At 37.9% G+C, this 22,352-nt stretch overlaps 1 protein-coding gene across 6 annotated transcripts in view; it reads left to right on the forward strand.

Moving 5' to 3' along the window:
* Nucleotides 1-22,352, forward strand: part of FOXP2 (forkhead box P2) — a 319,636-nt gene that overhangs the window by 102,756 nt on the left and 194,528 nt on the right. Inside the window, exon 1 of one of the 6 annotated variants that reach the window (XM_039508047.1) lies at nucleotides 5,814-5,834. The exons of the other annotated variants lie outside the window; for them this stretch is intronic. The gene's annotated coding sequence lies outside the window, so the exon portion shown is untranslated. Of the gene's footprint in view, nucleotides 1-5,813; nucleotides 5,835-22,352 lie in introns of those variants that run through there. 6 annotated transcript variants of the gene reach the window in all.

Below are 22,352 nucleotides of genomic sequence, written 5' to 3' on the forward strand. Positions count from 1 at the left end.
TCTAGTGCATGCCTGAGTCTAAAAATGTAGATAGCGTTTTGAAGTTGCGTCTTGGGCTGGAGGTCAGGCTCTGAAGCCTAGAGTGGGGGGATGGGCTTCAGAACCTGAGCTCCAGCCCAAGCCACAACTTCAGAGCGCTGTCTACACAGCTATTTTTAGAGCACTAGTGTCAGCCCTACAAGCCCAAGTCTGTCAGTCCAGTCTGGAGGCCCACTGCCACAGGCTGTGTAGACAAACCCTATGATTCTCAATTATTCTAACCACTAAAAAAGGTGGGGTTTCAATAAAAATACAAGCCAACCTCTAATTACAACAGAGCTATGTATTATAGAAAGAACTTAAATATCATGGTCCAAAACATCTATTTCAGAATAGAGAGGGGAACCCCTCTACATTAATGATGGTCCAGTCAGCATTAATTGGACAAAGAACCCCCGCAGGGTTGAGACAAGACAATACTGCACAGATTGGTTGTCCTTTGATCCCTATTCCTCATCTTCTCTAACCTACTCTTTTCCACACCTGGGGAATTAGAGCCCTGCAAAGCATCCACTGAAGATCAGAAGAGTGAGCAGAGTGAGGGTAAGAATGTTGCCAGAGAGTCAACACACACCACTTCTGCATTGCTCTAGCTGGAGCTTTTTACTCGCTTTTCTACCAGAGAGATGAAGCGGATAAATTCTAACATAAAAGCAAGAATAACAAAGAAATTAAGACCTTGTTATCATGCTCTCTTGAGCGCATAGCTATTTCTCTTGATAGGCTATGATTCTAATATTTTTATGTTTTGTGGTTGAAATCTTGGCCCCATTGAAGTCCAGGGGAAAACTCCTATTGACTTCAGTGAGGCTAAGATTTTACCCTGTACCTGAAATATTGTGTATTGTGTGGGAGAGGAGGGGAGACGGGAAGGGAGAAAAACTTCTGTAAGTCTTGGAGTAATTACGCAGTGATAGGATGATTAATTGTTTTTTAATGTTTTGTTCATAGGAATTTTACAAACAAACAGTATGTTAGGTTTGTGTGACTCCTGGAAAAAGATCTTTGGTTACTGATGCCTGGCACCAATGCTCTCACAGTATATTGAAGCCTTTAAAAGTTTAGATGGTTTTAGCAAGCTTTCTGATTCTGTCAGATTTGTGGTATAGAAGATTTAATCTTCAAATAAAATCTAAGGCTCTGCTTGGAGGCAGTTTAAGAAAGAAGTGAATTTAGTATAGCTGTTATCAGCTGTAAGAATTTTCTGTTGTTTAAAATGAATAGGTCAAAAAGTAAGATATCTAGCCCGGGAGAGCAGGGGTTAAAATGTATTGAAATACTGAACCAGGTTGTATCTGGCTTCCCCTATTTCTGTTCAAACAATATTATAGGGTTTTTAAAAAAATGTTTTTATTAATCTCTGGAAATGACAGTTGTCAAGAGCCTTTTGTGATGCACATACAGAAAAGTTGCGGTCAAGAGGTCATATCACTGCAGTGTATTAGATAGAAGCTTTGTCTCTTGTGGAATTTGCTTTGTTTGAAGTGGTTCCAAAGGAAGATATTTGCCGAAATGCACATCAGTTAAATGATCTGTTTGGGAACAGCTTTACATGGAAGAGGAAGCTATGAGAATCGTTTGGTTTTGTGTATGTGGACGGATGGTCCCCCTCTTCTCCAAACAATCGCTTGTTCTGAACTCCGTGAGATACTGTTAAGCACACACAGGATACATGGTTTAGACAAGAAACATGTATTATGGCACTGAAATTTTTAATTATGACTTTCTCAAATGGTTTTTTTTCTCTTGGATTTAAGACTTCAGCTCTCCTGGAAGCTGAACACTTCACTAAATATCTCCTTCATATATCCATTGTGCTGCTTGATGGTAATGAGCACTGCAACTGTAAAGTCTCAGAAATTAATGTATTTTCCAAAGCAACCAACCAAGCATATTTTCCATGATTAAAGTAAGGCAATTGGGTATTTTAAGGCAGCACTAACCGGTTCATAATTGAGAATTATTTACTGAATGTAGCTTCTGATTATGAGGCCAGTGTTCAGTCCCACTCCCTTAGTTACTCTCATCCCCAATCCCAAATTAACAAATCTTCCTGAAATTTGTCATGCCGTGCTTCATCCGAGGGTAGAAATTTTCTAAGAAGTTTGGTAATAATCAGAAAAAGCATTGTAGTGGAAGGATATTTTGAATATTTACCTGATGTTCACTTTTGAAACATTGTCTTTTTTGACAGCTATCTCCAAAATGGCTTGGTCTATAACCACTGAAATTGTTTTATTTTGTTAGCCCAGCTAGCGGAGGTATAACTGAGTGTTTGGTTTGGCTTGGGGAGTTTTTGGGTAGGAAGGAGGTGGATTAATGGGGAAATTACAAAGATATATAATAAAACAGTTTTGTGTTTATGCAGAGTGGTTATCACATGTAGTCAGAATATGGTTTAATGTTTGTAAATATAAATTGTCCTGCTACTGACTGCGTATTTAGGGAGCAAGGGAGGAGATGTCGAGGAATGAGAAGAGGAAAAATCTAGAGACTAGGGTTGGACATAGCGACAGGTACAATGGTCTCAGAATAGAGGAATGGATGGCATGGAGCTGTGCTAACTAGTCTTTGAGTTGGAAACTTGTAACATTTTGAGGTTCAGTCCAGACTCGTGAGAGGTTGTCACAGCCTGTCCTGTAACCTTGGGTGCCTTATTTATTCTGCTACTGTGACTCACAGCCTGGACCCCAACAGTTAGCAGACATGCATGCAGTTCCTTAAGTTTCTGTGCTGTGAAGCCCTTGTTCAGCACTCTGACCCCACCAGCTTGCTTACAACAGCCCCACCCTGGTCTTCACAAGCTTTGGTTACTACTTTCAGGGTGACCCAATGCACTTCCAGTCCCAAATTTCCCCAAAACATCTGCCCTGAAGTGTCCAGCCCTCCCCTGGAACACTCAGAGAACTAATAAGGTGTGTTGCTACTTTAAAGAGATAAAATCACAGATTATTACTTTAACTGGAATTAACTATCACTTCAATTCAGACACAGTGCTAGGTTAGTTTAGATTAAAAGTAAAACAAATGTATTAACAAAAAGAGAGGTTTTAAATAAGTTCAAGTGCAAGGGATAAAGACAAAAATGGTTACAAGCAAATAAAAGTAAAATACACTTTCTAATGGCTAAGACCTAACTTAATAAACTACAGTCTTTGTTTATGGTAGATTTCTTACCAAACTTTCTTCTTTCCAGCCAGGGCTGACTTTCCTCTTTCGTGACCTTCCACAGAAATGCAAGGTGCTGGTTCCCCTTGTCTTCCTAGGTGAAAGATACCATAGTGTATCTCTGTTTCCTCTTAGATCTCTGAGTTCATTGACCCTGAATCAAGAGGCAGGATGACCTCATGCCATTCTTCCCTTCCTATGGACTTCCCACCCCCCCTGCTGATTTCTGGTTTTAATTCCACCATGTTACCTTCCCGCCTGTCTGAGAGACAATCTGTTTTTCCCTTTGGTCACAACAGCCTACTTTACAATACTGTAAAGCCTAATATTAGTAAATATCCATAACTCCTTTATAGTGTTAATACATACCCTTCACAGTAATATTACTCACTAGTGTGTCATTAGCTTTCATGAAAGACCTTACTTGATACCTTTTATAGTACAGTAATATTGTATACAATCACTTGATTCAATTACTTACCATTTGAGGTTCAGACCCTCTGTCTTTATAATCCAGTAAATCATTGAAAAGTTTTCTCAGATAAAGTTAATTTTCTCCTTCTAGGAAAAAAGATGCCATGCAGTCTAGTGAGGATTTCATTCTGCCCCTGCCAGTGATAGTTGAGACAGTGCCTTGTCTCCTTGTTAGCTTGATGGTTCTTATGTAAATACACCTTCATTGTCTTTGCCTAATGACCAGGATGATCAGCCAAGCCATTACACATTCCATTGTCTAAGGCAGACTGGGTTTACGCATTGCTTGCCAAACACATCTTAAGAACATAATTCTAGCACATATCCATAACTCTTTGTATACACCCCATGCATACATCATGCAATAATATTAATGATCAGTGAGTTATTAGTTTTCAAGTGATATCTTATGTGCCACATTTTGGGTATATATCATGACAATTGTGTGAGGTGTAGTGAGTGTAGTGAGTCAGGCCTAACAAGCTGCTGACAGATTAGTGAACCACTCGTGGGTTTCTCTGTCACAGAGCTTCAGGTGAGACAGGAGGAGTGGTGCAAAGGGCAGGAGGTTGGCTGGCCATTATGGGAAGGGAAGGAAGAAGGAGCATGAAGAAGGGGATAGATGATGGGCAAGAAGAGGGGAAGGCATAGAGACCTTTATCCATAATACATTTCAAGGCCAAGATAATTTTTTAAAAGTATGCCCAAAGTTAAGTCCCTAAATCACTAGATATTAATAAGTGGTTGCATGTTCAAAAGCGTTAAGCACCCGAGAGTTCCCATTATCAATTTGTTCTGAAACCCTCTCCATTTACACCTCAGTCTGGGACAGTTCCTCATGTTTGTCAAAAGCTCAGGTGTGGGGATCTTCCTCCAGATCCTCTTTGGTGAAGACCAATGCAAAGAATTCATTTAGCTTCTCCTCAGCTGTCTTGTCTTCCATGAGTGCTCCTTTAGCCCCTTGATCATCCAGTCACGCCACTGACTGGCAGGCTTCCTGATTCTGATGTACTTATACATAATTTTGCTATTAGTTTTTGTGTCTTTTGCTAGTTGATCTTCAAATTCTTCCTTGGCCTGTCTTGTTATGCTTTTATGATTGACTTGCCAATTTTATGCTCCTTTCTATTTTCCTCACTTGGATTTGACTTCCAATTTTTAAAGGATGCCTTTTTGCCTGAAATCACCTTGCTTTACTCTGCTCTTCAGGCCTGGTGGCATTTTTGATCCTCTTACTTTTTGTTTTAATCTATTTATTTAAATTTGGGGTATACATTTAGTTTGTCTCTATTGTGGTGTTTTTAAATAGTCTCCATGCAGCTTTCAGGCATTTCAGTCTTGTGAGTTTCTTTTAATTTCAATTTAATTAGCTTCCTCATTTTTGCATAGTACCTCTTTTTAAAGTTAAATGCTACTGTGGTGGCTTTCTTTGGCATTCCTCCCCCCCCCCCAAAAAAAAGGATGCTAAATTTAATTATAGAATGGTCGCTATTACCAAGCGATTTGGTTATATTCACCTCATGAACCAGATCCTGTGCAGAGAGGTGGACAGTGTATATGCACAAAGGCATGAAATGGGGAGAAACAGGGAAAAGGGATAGGGAAGGAGGAGAAACAGAAGGCAGGAACAGTGGGGGCCACACACCTGGTAATATTTTCCAATTTGTGAACATGGCACTGAGGTTCTGAACAAACAATATTTACAGGTTTAGTTACTATAAAAAGACTACTCCCAGCCTTTTTACAGAACTCCTACTGACATCAGTGGGAGAGCCACTGGACTGATGGGAGTATGTAATCCTAAATTTATACTCCAGCCCTCTGAGCATACTGGGGGCTGGTGTAGATTTTAACAACCTTGACTGAGCCATAAATCACTAGGGTGATGCATAGGATCACAGACATTTCTTTGTGTGATATTTTTTAAAGAGGCACTGTCTAGATTGTTAGGCCTAAAAATTAGTTGGATAATATTGTTATTTTACAACGTGTACATGAAAATTCTTATATGGTATGACATCTGAAGAGTCATATTGTTACCCGTTTGACCTCAGAGAATCTTTGTACTGTTCCTGTAATGATTTCCTCCATGTTCCAAATACTCTTTCATAAAAAAAAAAGAAAAAGCAATTTAATACAAAGAAACTTCAACTTGTAAGTATGGTGACGAAACACTTAAGCTTTACTTCTCTGGCTAATAGCATCACTTTAACGCTTTATTGCAATCACAGTACCTGATTACATACTTTTTATTCAGGTAAATCTCGTATTGATTTCAGACAGAGTTTTTTCTGAGGAGGGGAGTGCAAAGTTAAGCCCACTCCAAACTTTGTATTATAAAATGTTTTTTCATATATGAATAAGGGCATAAGTACTTTCATTACAGTCACATATACAGTACAACAATAATAATGAATGATAACCTATATAAATGTGATGTTATTTTAATAACTCTAGCATCTGTGATATGTAAATATGGTAAAGAAACAAGGAGAAAGCCTTGCTTCTAGAAGCAGCACTTCTTGTCAGCATAGGCAAGAAATAGACTGCAAAATATCTAATGTGAGTGGCAGAGGAGGCTGAAATCATCTCATCTAAGGAAGGCAAGTGAAAGCTGGAATAGACACAGTAAGACACATTTTCCTTTGCAAAGTGCTGAGAGCCCTCAACTCCCTCTGACTTCAGTGGAAGTTGAGAGGCTCAGCACCTCGCAGATTGGGCTCTAAAATAATGAATGTAAGATGGAACATAGCATACAGCCTTCTAACAGATTATTTGGGCATGGGGGATGTCTAAACAGTTTTCTGTCCCTGCCAACAGTGACTGTTTTTAGTAACATCTGTGTTATGAGTTCTTCTACTATAATATATTCTAGATAAAATATTATTTATAATAATTAGGGGCCAGATACTGTTTACAAAAAAAAAGTTTTATCTGCCAAAGTAGATTGAAAATAGATTTACACGTTGCAAACATTGGACAGAAAGTGTGTTGAATCAGGCTCACATACTGATGGTATTGTGCATTTCAGCAGCCTAATCTGACAACAGCAGATGAGCTGTAAAGTTTTCCCTGACTTTGAGCATGTGAAATACTTTCTACACCATGTCTCAAGGGAAGGTTGAACAATCTCAGTTATCAGAGTACCTAGAGCAGAACAGCCAAAAGATACTTTTTTTCCTGGTTTCTATGTAACTCGCTCACCATGCTGCCTTCAAATGTCCATCGGTTGGCAACATATTGAATGATAAAGTTTTGTTTCATTTTTGAGATTTCTTTTGTTTCAGGTGTTAATTTTTACAGTGTCTCTCTTATATTTGTAATTTCTGTCAGGAGTTTCAAAGAATATTTTTATATAGATCAGAAAATGAATGATATGTATTTAAGTGAATATAGTTTATATGCCAAGAGAAAGATTAGGATATTTAGATCAAACTAAGACCATTTTTAAAAAACACATAAGAAGAGGAAATGCAAGAAAACATAAAGAAATAATAACACTTTAGTGAGATGTAATATTTAACAGAGCAAGTGGCTTCTTAATCCAGATTCTTTTTTCAGTATAAATAACAAAGATGGAGTGAAGCATTTTGCTCTGTTTTAGAAAACTTACTCTCTGCTCCTACTTGAGAGTGATTGCCAATGTATTTTAAGATTCTGATTATTGTAAATACTTAGCGAAAGTATGAATGAATAATCAATTATAAGGACACTATTTTTGTATATAATGTCTAGGATTTAAAGGAAATAAATTAAATTCACATGATCTGTTTCAGGGTCTTCTGTAGTGCCTGTCACAGTGGTTTCTGAGCTTATGAATGTTTGGGTTTTTTTGTATTACAGATTGCTCTTCAAAATAAAATGATTATTTTTGTCCATTAACAACTTGTTAAAGAAATCTGTCTAGCAATAGTAATAAAAGTATAATATGCATGAAATAACAATAATTAAACAAAGAATGATACCTTTTTGCTTCAGCCAATATTCCATCAGTACAGCTTCAAAAAATAAATATCTAATATAGTATTGTGCTTCCTGTGAATAAAAGATTTAAGAGAAAATGAAGCACATTGCTTGAATTAGGTTAAAAACTGATTTAGTGGAAGGAATTGGGACAAGGGAAAAGACCTGATTAAAAACAAATAATTGTTACTACTTTTTATAATGCTCATCATTCTACTCATCTTTTCTACTTCCTCAACTCTGCTGCATTTCTTTTACCTTATACCTCTCATACCCTTCCTACAGCAACACATTGTATGCAATATATATAGATGCATGTGTATGTGTGTGTATTCCTTTTATGTGTGATTAAAAAAAATTAGTAACGTCAGCCAAAATGTTCAAACTCAGAAACATAAAATTAGGCTCCAATATTCTATTTGTAGGCACCTAAGTAAAAATGACCTGATTTTCAGAATTGTCAAACACCTACTGTTCCCACAGGGCCAGATGCTCAGCTGGAAGGGAGACGGTAAAAGGTGTCTCTAGGCTACCTTTCTGCTTCCCTGGTCCTGGGCTGACTGGGTGTCAAAATGGTCCCTGGCTTGACTGAAAGCAGCCTTTTGGATGCTCTAAATTATTCTGCCTACAGCAGTCCCATAAGTTCCATTCTGGCTGGGGATCAGATCAATTGCCATCGATTCCATCCAGCCCCAACAGAGTACAGGGAGAGTTGGTGGTGTAGAGCTGGTATAAGCTGACTATGTGCCAACTATTTGTTGGGAAAATCTGTGGCTTCTTGTAGAGTAGGTTTATGAATGATTTTTCCTCCTCGAGTGGTGTGAAGCGGTTTAGTTAGGGTTGAAAATTTGGCCCATTGACTTCAGTAGAATTTATGCATGGCCAGCCCTTCTAAAAATGTCTTATTTAGGTGTATAACTTTAGGGCACGTGTGAAAATTTTTGCCTGAATGGATTTCTGTAAAGGCAATAAGGCCTTTATAACTCTTTTTTTTTAGTAAAAGCAAAACAATAATAATATGGTGCTGTATGTATTACACTCAAAGATATACTATAGAACACAACAAGTAAAATAGCCCCCAAGCGGTCAATGACAACTAGCATACCAAGTCTCAGCAAACACTTTCCCATGTCTATATCAAAAGGCTGACATTCTGTCAAAATTCGCCTGACAAAAATTGGACCCTCACTCAAGAATAGTGCGGGGGTTTCCTGTGCCAAAAGCATATCCCATAGCCATTTTCCAATAATTTTTACTTTGCATCCCCTCCCTTACCCCACGGTCCCTGTATGAGAGAAGAAATTATTCTTTCAGACACCAAAATAACACAAAATCACAAGGACAGTCTCCACAGAAACATACCAGTGATTAATGACAATGCTCACTACCAAATCTTCCACCTATACAATAGGCAGGACTGGAGGTCATTTAGAACTCTCTCAGTTCCCAACCAACAAAGTTGTTTCTCTTCTTTGTAAAGAAGTGATCAGAGTGCGCCTGATAATTTACATAATTAAAAGACTCGCCCAAGGTTCTCTGATGATTTAGGCCCTAAATCAGCAAAGCACTTCAAGGGAAGAGCTGATATTAGAATTCAGACATTCTTGATTTCAAGTTCTGTACTCATTCCTTAGACCACACTGCATCTAGTTGATTCCAAAGCATAACCAGCATGTCAGTAGCAACATGTATGGGCTCATTTTCCTTTGTCAAAGCACAGCTGTGACCCCTGACTCCTGCTTGCTAAGCATATCAGAATTTGGTTCCCAAACCTATGGCTGAAACCTTTAACACACACCCCCAATGTGAACAGCATTAATCCTAAATTAAATGCACTATTTAAAGAAACGTTATTCCAACAATCTACATCAAACCTTAATTTTTAGTGATAGACTCACTCTTCCATATTATGGAAGGCATCTAGGTTTTTAGCAGCTGCAACAGGCTGAATCTCCACTGAACCTAACCCAACCATCCTTATAGATGTAACTATTCCAGTTCTGAAATGAATGGTCTGAAAATCCTGAGGTTCAAAACAAACCTCTTTATAAACCATTCTTAGCTGATATCTGGCATTGCCTTGCCATCCTAAAGAAATAAGATACTATAGTCTGTCCCGCAAATCTCTGTCTGGACAACCCTTCTGATTTTTAGAGTTTTGCATACTAATTCCTCCACCTGATCCTGTTGTCAGTTGTACAGAAACCCACGATTAGCACCATTCAATCCATTGATCCAGTGCAGTTTTCTGAAAAGTAATAGACCAATGAGCAGAAACATCATGGTTTGTATTTACCAAGGGTTCTTTGGGCCAACTTATAGTCTTAAAATAGTTAGTAGCAGTAAATGTCTGGATCCAAAAACATTGGAATCTATTACTTTACACCCTTTCAAAATAAAATCAAAAACCAAAAATAAGTCTAGGTAACAGGCACTTGTGATGGGTTTGGACCCTTTGGGGTGTCACCTGATGTGCTGGGATGCTACTGAGTCAACCTATTATGCTAGCCTGGGTCCTCTTTACCTGGCCTTGCTGAGTTAGGCTCACAAACCTCTTCCAGCCAAGCACTCAGGCAGGGCCACACCCAGCTACACAGAGAGACAGAGATCCACTCCAGAAAGATTCAGCCTTAGGGGCTTGCTCCAAAAATCTGGTGCCCACTCCCTTAACGGGGTACAAACCCAAAGACTTTATGAAATTTGCCCCCTCCCTCAATGGGGAGGGAGATATGCACCACTCCCACCCTGTTAGAACTTACATAAACTGGGTTATATTATAAACAAGAAATAAGTTTATTAACTACAAAAGGTGAATTTTAAGCGAATATAAGAGATAAGAGACAGAACAAAGCAGATTACTGACCAAATAAAGCAAAATATGCAAGTGTACAAGCTAAGCTCAATATACTTAAGAAACAGGTTGCAAAATGACAATGAGGAGTCCAGTGGCACCTTAAAGACTAACAGATTCATTTGGGCATAAGCTTTTGTGGGTAACTCCCCCACACTTCTTCTGATGCATGGAGTGAAAATTACAGATACGAGCATAAATATAAATTGGCACATGAAAAGAAGGGAATTGCTTTACAAGCGGAGAACCAGTGTTGACAGGGACAATTCAGTCAGGGTGGGTGTGGTCCACTCCCAATAACTGATGAGGAGGTGTCAAAACCAAGAGAGGGAAAATGGCTTTTGTAGTGAGCCAGCCACGCCCAGGCCCTATTCAAGCCCAAATTAACGGTGTTAAGTTTGCAGTTGAATTGTAGCTCTGCAGTTTCTCTTTGAAGCCTGTTTTTAAAGTTTTTTTGTTGAAGGATGGCTACTTTTAAATCTGTTATTTAATGTCATTTCTTAGCCTAAATCCTAGGCAGGTTGCAAAGTTTCTGTGGTTCAGAGTTCCAGTAATATTTCTTTTCAGACTAGACCCTTGTCTGTCTGGACTCCCCCTCCCCCACACCCGCCTTTCCTTCAGGTGGCTTTAGCAGTCTTTCTTCTTGGGCAGACAGGCCATGGAGAAGGAGGAGTCCCATTTGCCTTCTTCCCCATCCTTAAATAGGATTTACATAAGGTGGGAAGCCTTTGTTTCCCAAACCTGACCCCCGTTCCCTTCCAAAGGAAAGTTACAAGAAGTCCCAGCTAATGTTTAGTATCGGGTGACAAGACCATCTGACTCTGTAGTATCACAGCATCCATGAGTCAGTGGCAGTATGGAGAGTCCCTCAGGAAGACCAAGCCTTGTCACAGTCCATTATCCTCGCTGATGGGTCATCAGCCCTGTCTGGCTTTTCCATTGTTATACCTGAAATGTTAGCAGTAGGCATCACCCAAAGTAGCATAGTTGAAATACAGATACATAGCAATATTCCTAACTTCAGATACAGAGATGGTACATGCATACAAATTTGATAATCACATTCAGTAAATTATAACCTTTCCAATTATATCTTACAAGATACATCTTGCATAAAGTACACTCAGTTATGTCCTATTCATATCATAAGCATATTTTCATAAAGAATATGGAGTGAAATGTCACAGCACTCTCTATATCTTTAAATAAACAAGTATTGTGGGTGGCCTTCCATCTTTTTCTATGGCACAGGAATGCACATAGTAAATTCTATTAGTGCACTTAACGTATCAGTACATAAACACAATTTTACAACATTAGTGTTACTGTGGAACTGCGTCAAAACTTCCATTTGGAATTACATAACTTGTTATACATTTTTCATTTTAACTAGAGAGAATTTTATAGCTTCACTATTTATTACTTTCCATACTATCGTAATCATTTTAAAGAAGTATTCAATGTTTCTTTATTTGTAAGACTGAATAATTTGCAGTGAATAATTTATCTGATAGATTTAACCTCTTTCTACTTGAGGAATAGCTATTAGCAGTGGTTGTCCAGCTGTACCAGAAGAAAGACAGGATGCAATGGAAAGGTTTAATTCGGCCACAACTTTAATGACTTTAAATATCTGGGAATACCCAGCAATATATTGTACAGTGCAGCTAATCATTGTTTCTTTAACCATTTTCACATAATCCCCAACCTGGTCCCACCCACCTTGTAGCAAGAACCCAGCCGCCCTCCCCTCTTAAGTGTTAAGGGGTCTAGAAAAGTGTGTGTTCCCCCCCATACCCAACATAGAAGCCCTGAACCCCTCTTTTTCAACTCCCTGAAGGGATGCGTTCCTTTAAATCCTTTTCCGGTTCATTTTGTCTGAATAACTGTAACCCTTCCATACTGAGTACCTGCTCTGGATATCTGCAGGAGTTTTGCATACTAAGTTGCAACCGTATCAATTAACTCCTCTTGCCCCACCCCGCTAAGTCTCAAACCCATTGTGGGGAAGGCGAAAAACAAAAAACACCCCACCTTAGCCAATCTGGCATTGAGGGAAAAATCCTCGCCAGCAACTAGCGCAATGCCTGTGGCGGATCATGAGGGAACCTAACCCTCTTCTAGATTCTGTGGGTAGATGGGCCAACTCGGTACAGGTGAAGGAGGGCTTCCCTGAAATTGCACAAGAATATAAATACCCCCCATTCTAGTCATCTGGTAGGGCAGTGTCCCCCAACATGCTCCAGCTATTTCTTATTCCTTCCCAATCTGTACAGGTAAACTTTCCCCTTCCTCCCACTTTGCCACCAGTTGCAGGGGGATCCTTTAATGGGGCAACAACCCCTTTCCAGCCAGCCAAGGACCCACTGCATACAGTTGCAGTGAGCACAGCATCTTCAGCGTGTCTTGATTCAGCTTAATTCAGGAAAATGGCTGGTGTTAAAATTACTGGAAAGGCTCCATTAACTTCAGTGCGCATTGGATCAGGGCCTAAGAAAAAGTATCATGTAGAACCCTCAGGTCTTGATTATCTTGAGGGATCTCTCTTCTCACATTCACCGGTCTAGCTCTGTTGACTTCAGTGGGAGTTTCTCTTGTTACACTGACATAAGTGAGAAGGGGTTTGTTTCTTGGTTTGCCACAGCAACACACAGTATGCTGACAAACTCCATTCTCTTTATTTATTTTGTATAATTACTAGCATTAATTATTAACATTTCTATTTTAAATAAGATAAAAAAATTGAAATTAGGCAAAAAACAATCAATAAAAAATTCTACTCAGGTATCTCATCTTTTCATTAAACTATAGCTTAATTATTTTGTAAAAAGTTCTCCAAGAACCTCGTGTGATGTAATTGGTCAATCACTGTCAATACTTTAAAATGTTTTATTGTATAACATTAATCATAATCCTTAAATATTACACACCCCCAATATTCTTCAAATGGGCTTCAGCACCTTTCAGGATAAAACTGAAAAGTAGTGATGGTCCCTAAGGCCCAGTGTAAAAATTATTATCAGTGGCATTACAGAAGTGGAAATCTGCCTCCCGCTCTTCCATTCCCTATGCACCCAAAGCACCCATTGAAGTAAAAAAATCAGAGATGGGAATGTAGGTCAGGATGTCTAGGTCATCATAAAACAAGCAGGACAGATGTTTTCCCCCTTTTGAATTGGCTGCCTCATATGTAGAAATTAATTTAAAAACATTTTAATTGTTTTAAATACATTTCAAGAAAACTTTAGATAATTTAAGACCAACTCTCCAAAACAGAGCCCTTATGTAGAGGGCAAGGTTGTTGTTCAATTTTATTTTTGATTAGAATTGAACGAAATATATAGAACTCTATTTCAAAATCTATGCTTTTGAAATGCCATTGAACTTATGAAGAGGATCAAGGAACCAAAAGCACTAGGAATGTGTCACTGGTCCCTTGATCTTCCTCATCAGTTCAATGGGATTTCAAAAGCAAAAGTTTTGAAATATTGTTCTGACACTTTTTTTTGAATTCTAATCAAATAGTAAATCGATCAGGAGTAATGTCCTGGATGTAAAGACTATGGTTTGGATAGCTAGTCTGAAATTACCAACACTCTTCCTGATATACGTTTACAACAATTACACTGTGATAGGGTAGCAATCATTGCAAGGATAAGAGGATTTAAAAATATATTTCTTTCAGAGTCATAACAATAAAACATAGTTCCATTTGTACTTTTTGGAAATAAAACTGTGATTTAATGTAAAAATGGCTTGGAGTGTCTTTATCTTTGGATATTATTTTTGCTTAAGAAATCAAGTTGCAAATTGCACTTGGCAAAGCATTAGTACTGTCATCATTAACCAGCACCCATCCATAGATAATAATCTTTTATGCCTTCCAAGAAGTATATTTTGGATAACAGAAAGAAAGTTCCATTAATGTACAAAAATTAATGAAAACCATTGTGCATTGTAAATCAAGAAGACATTGGTTATGCAGAATGCCTTTTAGGTTATTGTTAATATTATAGAGAATTTTTCATTAGCATTATAATGGGTATCAGTAGAAACATTACAGAAGTTAAGATACTAAGAACTCTGATTTTAAATAAATGTCTCCTTGTTATGAAGAGCAATGGGTAAGCAATTTTTAATGTTATTTTTTAATCAAATCTATCTAAATACAGGAATACAAGTGAATTTTTTGAGCAAAGTTTTTTCTGGTATGATTTAAGCAAATACACTTTTTGGACATTATAAATAAATGAAACATTTATTCTGAGATGATATTTAGAATTGCATTGTATTTTAACATTCAGTCCACTGTAGCTTTCATTTAACACTTAAATAACTTAAACAAGAAAAGTTTATGAATTTCAATTAAAATGCTTTCTAGTAGACACTCAAGTATTCTTTGCTTTGGGATAGATTTTATATGTACAAATCTACAAAAATATTTGAACCACATATGTTGATAATCTATAAACCCACATAAAGAGCCTGATCCTGTGTTGACTTCAGTATAAATTATACTTGAGTATAATTGATGACTGCATGATCAGAAAATGCAATATGAACTCAATTCTGAATTTGAATAATTACAAAAGTGGGATTAAGTTAGCATTGTAATATACAGTAAAGTACAATAATTTGGTAATAGAATTATATGAGTCCATGAGTAGAGCTTTCTGGGAGGAAGAATTGTCATTGACAAAATACATTTACAAATTTCATTTTTTTATGAAAGAATTAAATATTTTTCACGTTTGTTTCAGATTTTCTGGAGAAATGAAAGAGCATTTTCACATGTGGAAAATTTATTTTCTGGTTCAAAAGGTTGTTAAGTAAAACTTTTTTAGAAACTATTGTATTGGGTTCTTGATTCAAGGAGAGACAGAAGCATCAGTTCTGTCTGCTTTATGACATCCTGACTTATATTCTCTTCTAATTTGTGTCAACTTGAACATTTTCTAAACATAGTTTTGCTACAATTTTGTTGATAGGAAATGTTAGAATATATTTTAGCAGTCACTTTGGCATAAAGATTGGGAATCCTGATTATTTGAGATGTCAGTTTGGATTCCTTAACTTCCTGGATGTGGCCCCAGGCACGACCACATTTTCAATGTATTACAAAAGCCACGTAAGTGTGTTGAAAATTGAATAAATTAGATGTTTAAGCATGTCTGCAGATGAACATCTTGAGCTCTTTAATTGCTGGACTATTGGCAGTGCAATTAGATAGTTCGAGCTCCAGCCAATTTTCAGTTGGTTAAACATTTACATTTTTAGATGTGCTATCATCCATGCTATTCCGCCCATTTTCTTTCTTAGACTATTAGAAACCTCTCGTGCAACTCAGACAAAATTTTCTTTAGAACAGAAAAAAAATGTTTTTCCTCTTTTGGACACCACAGAGCTAGAACCTTCAGGAGGTCATTTTCTGTGCAATGGGAAATGCCAGAGTTCATATGCACTTGTTTAGGAGGCTGCAATCATTCTCAGATATAGACCCCACCAGTGTTTTATTGCCTCCTGCTTGGCACATGGCAATATTTGCTAACCTTTATTTAGTTTATATTACCTAAAGCAGATCCCCTCCTGTTTACCATAATAACACTTAAATGTATTACGCTTCAAGCAATTCTTGTATTCCAAAGAATGCACTGGATTACAATTTGTTTTTTACTATAATTAAAGGTGTTGGTGTTAATTTAGTAAGTTTTATTTGGTTTCAGTCAGCAATATCTTAGAAAATGTCTCTCTCCAGATCGATTTTCCCAGTAGTTGCGATGATGAAAGGCATTCTTGCTAGCAGTCATCATATTAGAATTTTGTTATGCTGTCAATAGGAAGTTCTCATTGGGGGATCCTGCAATTCACAAGTAGAATGTTCCGGACATGCAGGAAGAAGGACAAGACACAATGGATGAGGTTTAACTAGGCCCCATCTTATTAACTCAAGTCATCTGGGAACTATCTGACTATAACTCATACAATGCAGGTCATCTTTCCTTCACACTAGTGGGCTACCATTAGCCCTTCATCTCTCTCTCCACATCTGGTGCAAGCTCATTGTTGGGATCCCACTATACTCCCCTCATATGAGGAATAAGGAACTGGGGAAAGGGAGTTGTCTACTCCCTGTACCAGACATTAGGACTCCAACCCTATTTCCAAGCTCCTTGACCCTCATGCAAAGGGTGTGTAGTGTAGTGGGCTGACACGAGGTATCGAGAGATGAAAGGCAGATGAGAGCCCTCTAACAGGAAGGAAAGATCACGTGAATTGTATGAATGATTCCCAGATAGTTCAGATGAGTTGAGTTCCCCTAAGTCCACTTCCAGGTCCAGTTTATCAGGGAACTGGATCCTCTAGGAGCGATTACATGCACTGGACACCTGCCAAGTTGCAACAATTTGAACCTTACCTGCTGTCCTACCCACTGGATCCCTGAGGGGTTGTGGGGAAGACAAAAAAAAACCCACCCTGTCCAATTTGGCAGTAAAAGAAAAATCCTTTCCCAGTCCTAAAAAAGGCAACTAGCAAAGTGTCCACAGTAGTCCAAAAAAAACCAAGTCCTATGCCAGTCTCAGGTGGGGAGCTGCTAGTCTTCCATGTAATGGTTTCTGGACCATAGGGTTATATGCCCTCCCTTCTGTTGCATGGAAGTCAGCAGGCTCAAAAGAACTGCTCCCCTCTCTCCTAGCTTCCCCACTCACAAACCTATGACACTGCAATTATGAGGTGGGCAAAACTCTCCTTAAGAGGGCAACAGCCCCCTTTTCCCCGTGCGGCTCCAGACTGTGACCCCCTCCACGTGTTAAGGTGCTGGGGTGCAGTTTGTTTCTCCAACTACTGCAATAAAATCCACCTTAGTTGGCCTTTGGGGATATTGCATTTCTTATTCATTTATGCAGACTTCTGATAAGAAATTGCTGCAGATGGAAGTCTTTCTTTAGTCGCTTGAAGTATTCTGTTTTAAATTGACTATTGTCAGTTGTTGTTTTATTGTAATAAATGGAAGAAAAAAGATGTTAATGCAACATTAAGGTTGTATTATGGAGTGCTCAAAAGTCAGGACGTGGAAAATGTAGTTGAGCTCTGCTCCATTCTTTATGTATATCTCTGCATCCTTTCACAATGATGTACTATGTTTCAAATTATATAATCTGATATAATTATTCAACAATTTTATGTATACACGATATCTATTATAATTGCATGAACACCATATCAGAAAATATACATGTAACTGGGCAAAGTTCATATCATATATTTAGAATTAACTTTCCCATTTTCTGACTTTCGATTGCTGAACTAAGCAACATTAATACTGGATTCAAGAAGGTTTATCTTTTAATTTTCTATTTTTATATCTAAAAAGTAGGGCTGTCAAGCGATTAAAAATTAATTGTGATTAATCACACAATTTTAAAATTGATTGTGATTAATTGCATGATTAATCATGCTGTTAAAGAATAATAGAATAACATAACATTTATTTAGATATTTTGTATGTTTTCTACAATTTCAAATATATCGATTTCAATTACAGAATACAAAGTGTACAGTGCTCACTTTATATTTATTTATATTACAAATATTTGCACTGTAAAAAAATAATTTTTTTCATTTCACCTAATACAAGTACTGTAGGACAATCTCTTTATCATGAAAGTTGAACTTACAAATGTAGAATTATGTACAAAAAATAACTCCATTCAAAAATAAAACAAGGTAAAACTTTAGAGCCTAGAAGTCCACTCAGACCTACTTCAGCCACTCGTTCAGACAAACTAATTTGATTACAATTTGCAGGAGACAATGTTGCCTGCTTGTTTACAGTGTCACCTGAAGTGAGAAAAGGTGTTCGCATGGCACTGTTGTAGCTGGCGTCTCAAGACATTTATGTGCCAGATGCACTAAAGATTCATATATCCCTTCATGCTTCAAAAACTAGAGGACATGTGTCCATGCTGATGACAGGTTCTGCTCAATAACGATCTAAAACAGAGTGGACCGATGCATGTTCATTTCCATCATCTGAGTTAGATGCCACCAACAGAAGGTTGATTTTCTTTTTTGGTGGTTCGGGTTCTGTAGTTTCCACATTTGAGTGTTGCTCTTTTAAGACTTCTGAAAGCATGTTCCATACCTCGTCCCTCTCAGATTTTGGAAGGCACTTCAGATTCTTAAACCTTGGGTCGTATGTTGTAGCTATTTTTAGAAATGTCACGTTCATGCCTTCTTTGCGTTTTGTCAAATATGCTGTGAAAATATTCTTAAAACAAACATGTGCTGGGTGATCATCCAAGATTGCTGTAACATGAAATATATGGCAGAATGCGGGTAAAACACAACAGGAGACATACAATTCTCCCCCCAAGTAGTTCAGTCACAAATTTAATTAACACATTATTTTTTTAACGAGCATCATCAGCCTGGAAGCATGTCCTCTGAAATGGTGGCCAAAGCATGAAGAAACATACAAATGGTTAGCATATCCTGCACATAAATACCTTGCAATGCCGGCTACAAAAGTGCCATGCGAATGCCTGTTCTCACTTTCTGGTGACATTGTAAATAAGAAGCAGGCAGCATTATCTCCTGTAAATGTAAACAAACTTGTTTGTCTTAGAGATTGGCTGAACAACAAGTAGGACTGAGTGGACTTGTAGGCTCTAAAGTTTTACATTGTTTTGTTTTAGAGTGCAGTTATGTAACAAAAAAATCTACATTTGTAAGTTACACTTTCACGATAAAGAGATTACACTATATTACTGAAAAATACAATTTCTTTTGTTAATCATTTTTACAGTTCAAATATTTGTAATAAAAAACAACATAGCACTGTACACTTTGTATTCTGTGTTGTAATACACATCAATATATTTGAAAATTTAGAAAAAACATTCAGAATATTTAATCAATTTCACTTGGTATTCTATTGTTTAACAGTAATTAATCGTGATCGATTTTGTAATCACTGTTCATTTTTTTTAGTTAATTGCCCTAATAAAAATAGTAAAAAATGCAAAAAGGCCTCAGTTTAACTTTCTATCAAAAACATTTCTAAATTGAACATTTACAGGTACCAGGTAGTTAGCTAGTGTCTGTTAGTGTTGCATTTCCACATCTTTATCTTATAAGTGTCCACTATAAGAAATCCTTAAAATAGCATAAGCACCTGCTAGCTGCTCCAGCACCCTTAGGGTTTTACGAAGCTGTGACTCAGGGTGGAGGAAGAGGATAGTTTATTTTTATTTTTGCTATTTAAACTGACCTACCACCTTTCCTTAGCTTTAAATGAGACCAGACATGTGATCTGTTTAAGATTTGTAAGCTTCTTTAAGGCTTATATCAATTTAAACAGTTTAAACTACATAGAAGCTGAACGGCTGGTCACCAGAGGTTGGGAGAGTGGAGGTTAATAGGAAGACACAGGGAATATCCTTTTCTTTAAAGTAACTAACTGCAACTCTGGTTAATACATAATTTCAATTCTCCTAACTTTGGTTTGAAGAAAATCAGTTATGATTTGACAAAAGTTATTGTCCTCCATGAGGACTATATCAACTTCCAAGTTTTTGCTGTACATTTTTTATAGGGTGAGGTGCTGAAGGAAATTTTAACCCAGGCTAGTAAGCTAAGATTGAGAGCCAGTTTGGCCCTCGGTGAAACAAGGATTACACCCTATTACACCTGTGCATCTGCTCTCCACATCACAGGTAGCAACACGGGAAGGGAAGCAGTCCACAGAGCCGCTACAGTCCTGCCCTGCCATGCCCTCCCTCCCCCAACACACACACAGGTGGACAAAAGAAGCCCAAAGGGGGGGCATGGCTGAGGCCCTGTCTCTTTCTCCACTCCTCCCCCCCCCCACCCCGCCCCATACATCAGCAAGTATAGCTGTGCTGATGTACTGAGGAGCTTATGCCTCACTGGGAAAAGACCTGGCACAGTTTACTCCCTCCCCAGAGCAATAGGGAAACCATTTCCTTTGCAGGCTACTCCAGAGGCAGTCCCCCGTCATCCAGTCAGGGAGCAAAACCAATACTATATGGTTTAAATGACCAGTCACATAGTGCAAATGACTAATAAATTGTGTACGAGACCAACAAACAGCCTGTAAGCTGAAACGTGTTCACATAAACTATCTGTCAAATCGTTTCAAATAACTCATATATTAGAAGAAATCAGGAGCAGTTTTTGAACACTGAAAATGGGCTAAATTAATCATAATTTATTTAATGCATATAATTTGACCAATTCTACTTTTGTCACGCCAACCACAGAAAATTCTGTTCAAAACTTCATATCTTCTGATGTTAATACTTTAATTTCTTCGAGACTGACAAAAACTCGCCTCTTACATATATAAAAAAATAGTAATTTGCTTGTAAAACCAACAATTATGCTGCGTTAACCTTAGAATTGGTGCTTTGTTAGACCAGTACTGTTTCAGCTTTCACCTTTGACAATGAAGCAGAAAGTGTTCAGAGAAACAAAGTAATATGAAAGTTACACCCTCTTTAAGTGACTGATGACTGTTTTGAGCTTTCTCATCTCAGTGAATGCAATCACTAGAAGGATTATGATATACAGCTACATCTTTTGCTGAAGGTTGAGAATAACAAGATGAACCATTGTCAACAATCAGACAAGTATCCATTATTCTAAAGCTCTAGCCATGCATTCTCTACATTACTCATGATTCAGCCTTTATTTTCCCAACAGATTTTTTTTTCATAATTTTCTCTTAGATCATTCTCCACCCACCCAGCTCTACTTTTCCCCTTGTATTCACCATTGCAGACTTTCCTGTGGCACCAATCCAAGTTTTCTTTCCCTGACAATGTTCAGTGACATTTTTGGTAGCTACGTGAGTGACATGCTTCCTTCAGCAGCTCTCTTCTCTTTCCACTGCATGCATGTCTAACTCACTCTGCATTTCCCTGCTTCTAGTTTTAGGTTTCTTCCAATGGGGAAAAGATTTTTCTCAGATAGCCCTATACTCTCTATACACAAGTAGCCCTATACGTCTGACCATATTTCTCAACCGTTCTTCTCCTTTCATGTTCCTGACTTTAGGTTCACTGCAGTGACCTAAACTCTCTTCCTCCTCCAAATCTCTCTCTTTTGGGACTATGAACTCTGGCAACTGCCAAATTTCAGCCTTTTAACCTGACACCTACCATTTTTTTCTTAGGATACTTTCCAAGCTTTGCTCTGCAGGCCCGAAATCATCTTTTGCTGATAGCTTCGCTTCCAAGGACTATGCATTCTCCCAACCAGGCTTCTCTCAGAGAACTCTGACAATTTTGCATATTTCCCCCAGAGCTCACTGTGTACCATTTTGCTGCCAAGTACACCCATCCCCCAGTTCTGGGCTCATAGTGCCTGAAAATCTGTTCAAAGAAACTTATTATTCAAAGAGCAAAACTCATATTCTTTAATATGTTTGATTACTAGACCTGGAAATGCAGGACTGTATCTCGCTTATATCAGTTTCCTCTGTTATTTTTTTGTGCTTTGTTAGCTGATAAAAAACACCTGAGCTTTTATGGGAATAAATTCATGTGTGGAATTAGTGAGTGCAACTCTGTTGACTTCAGTGCTATGGTGTCTACTTAGGCCACTGGTGAATTTGGTCCCTGATTTATGTATTCCAAGGCCAGAAGGGAACCATTGTGATCATCTGGTCTGATCTCCTGTATAACACAGGACACAGAACTTCCCCAAAACAATTCCTAGATCATATCTTTGAAAAACATCCAATATTGATTTAAAAATTGTCAGTGGTGGAGAATCCACCACAACCCTTGGTAAATTTTTCCAATGGTTAATTATTCTCACCATTAATAACTTAC

Source organism: Mauremys reevesii, linkage group 1 (assembly GCF_016161935.1).
Source record: "Mauremys reevesii isolate NIE-2019 linkage group 1, ASM1616193v1, whole genome shotgun sequence".
NCBI lineage: Eukaryota > Metazoa > Chordata > Testudines > Geoemydidae > Mauremys > Mauremys reevesii.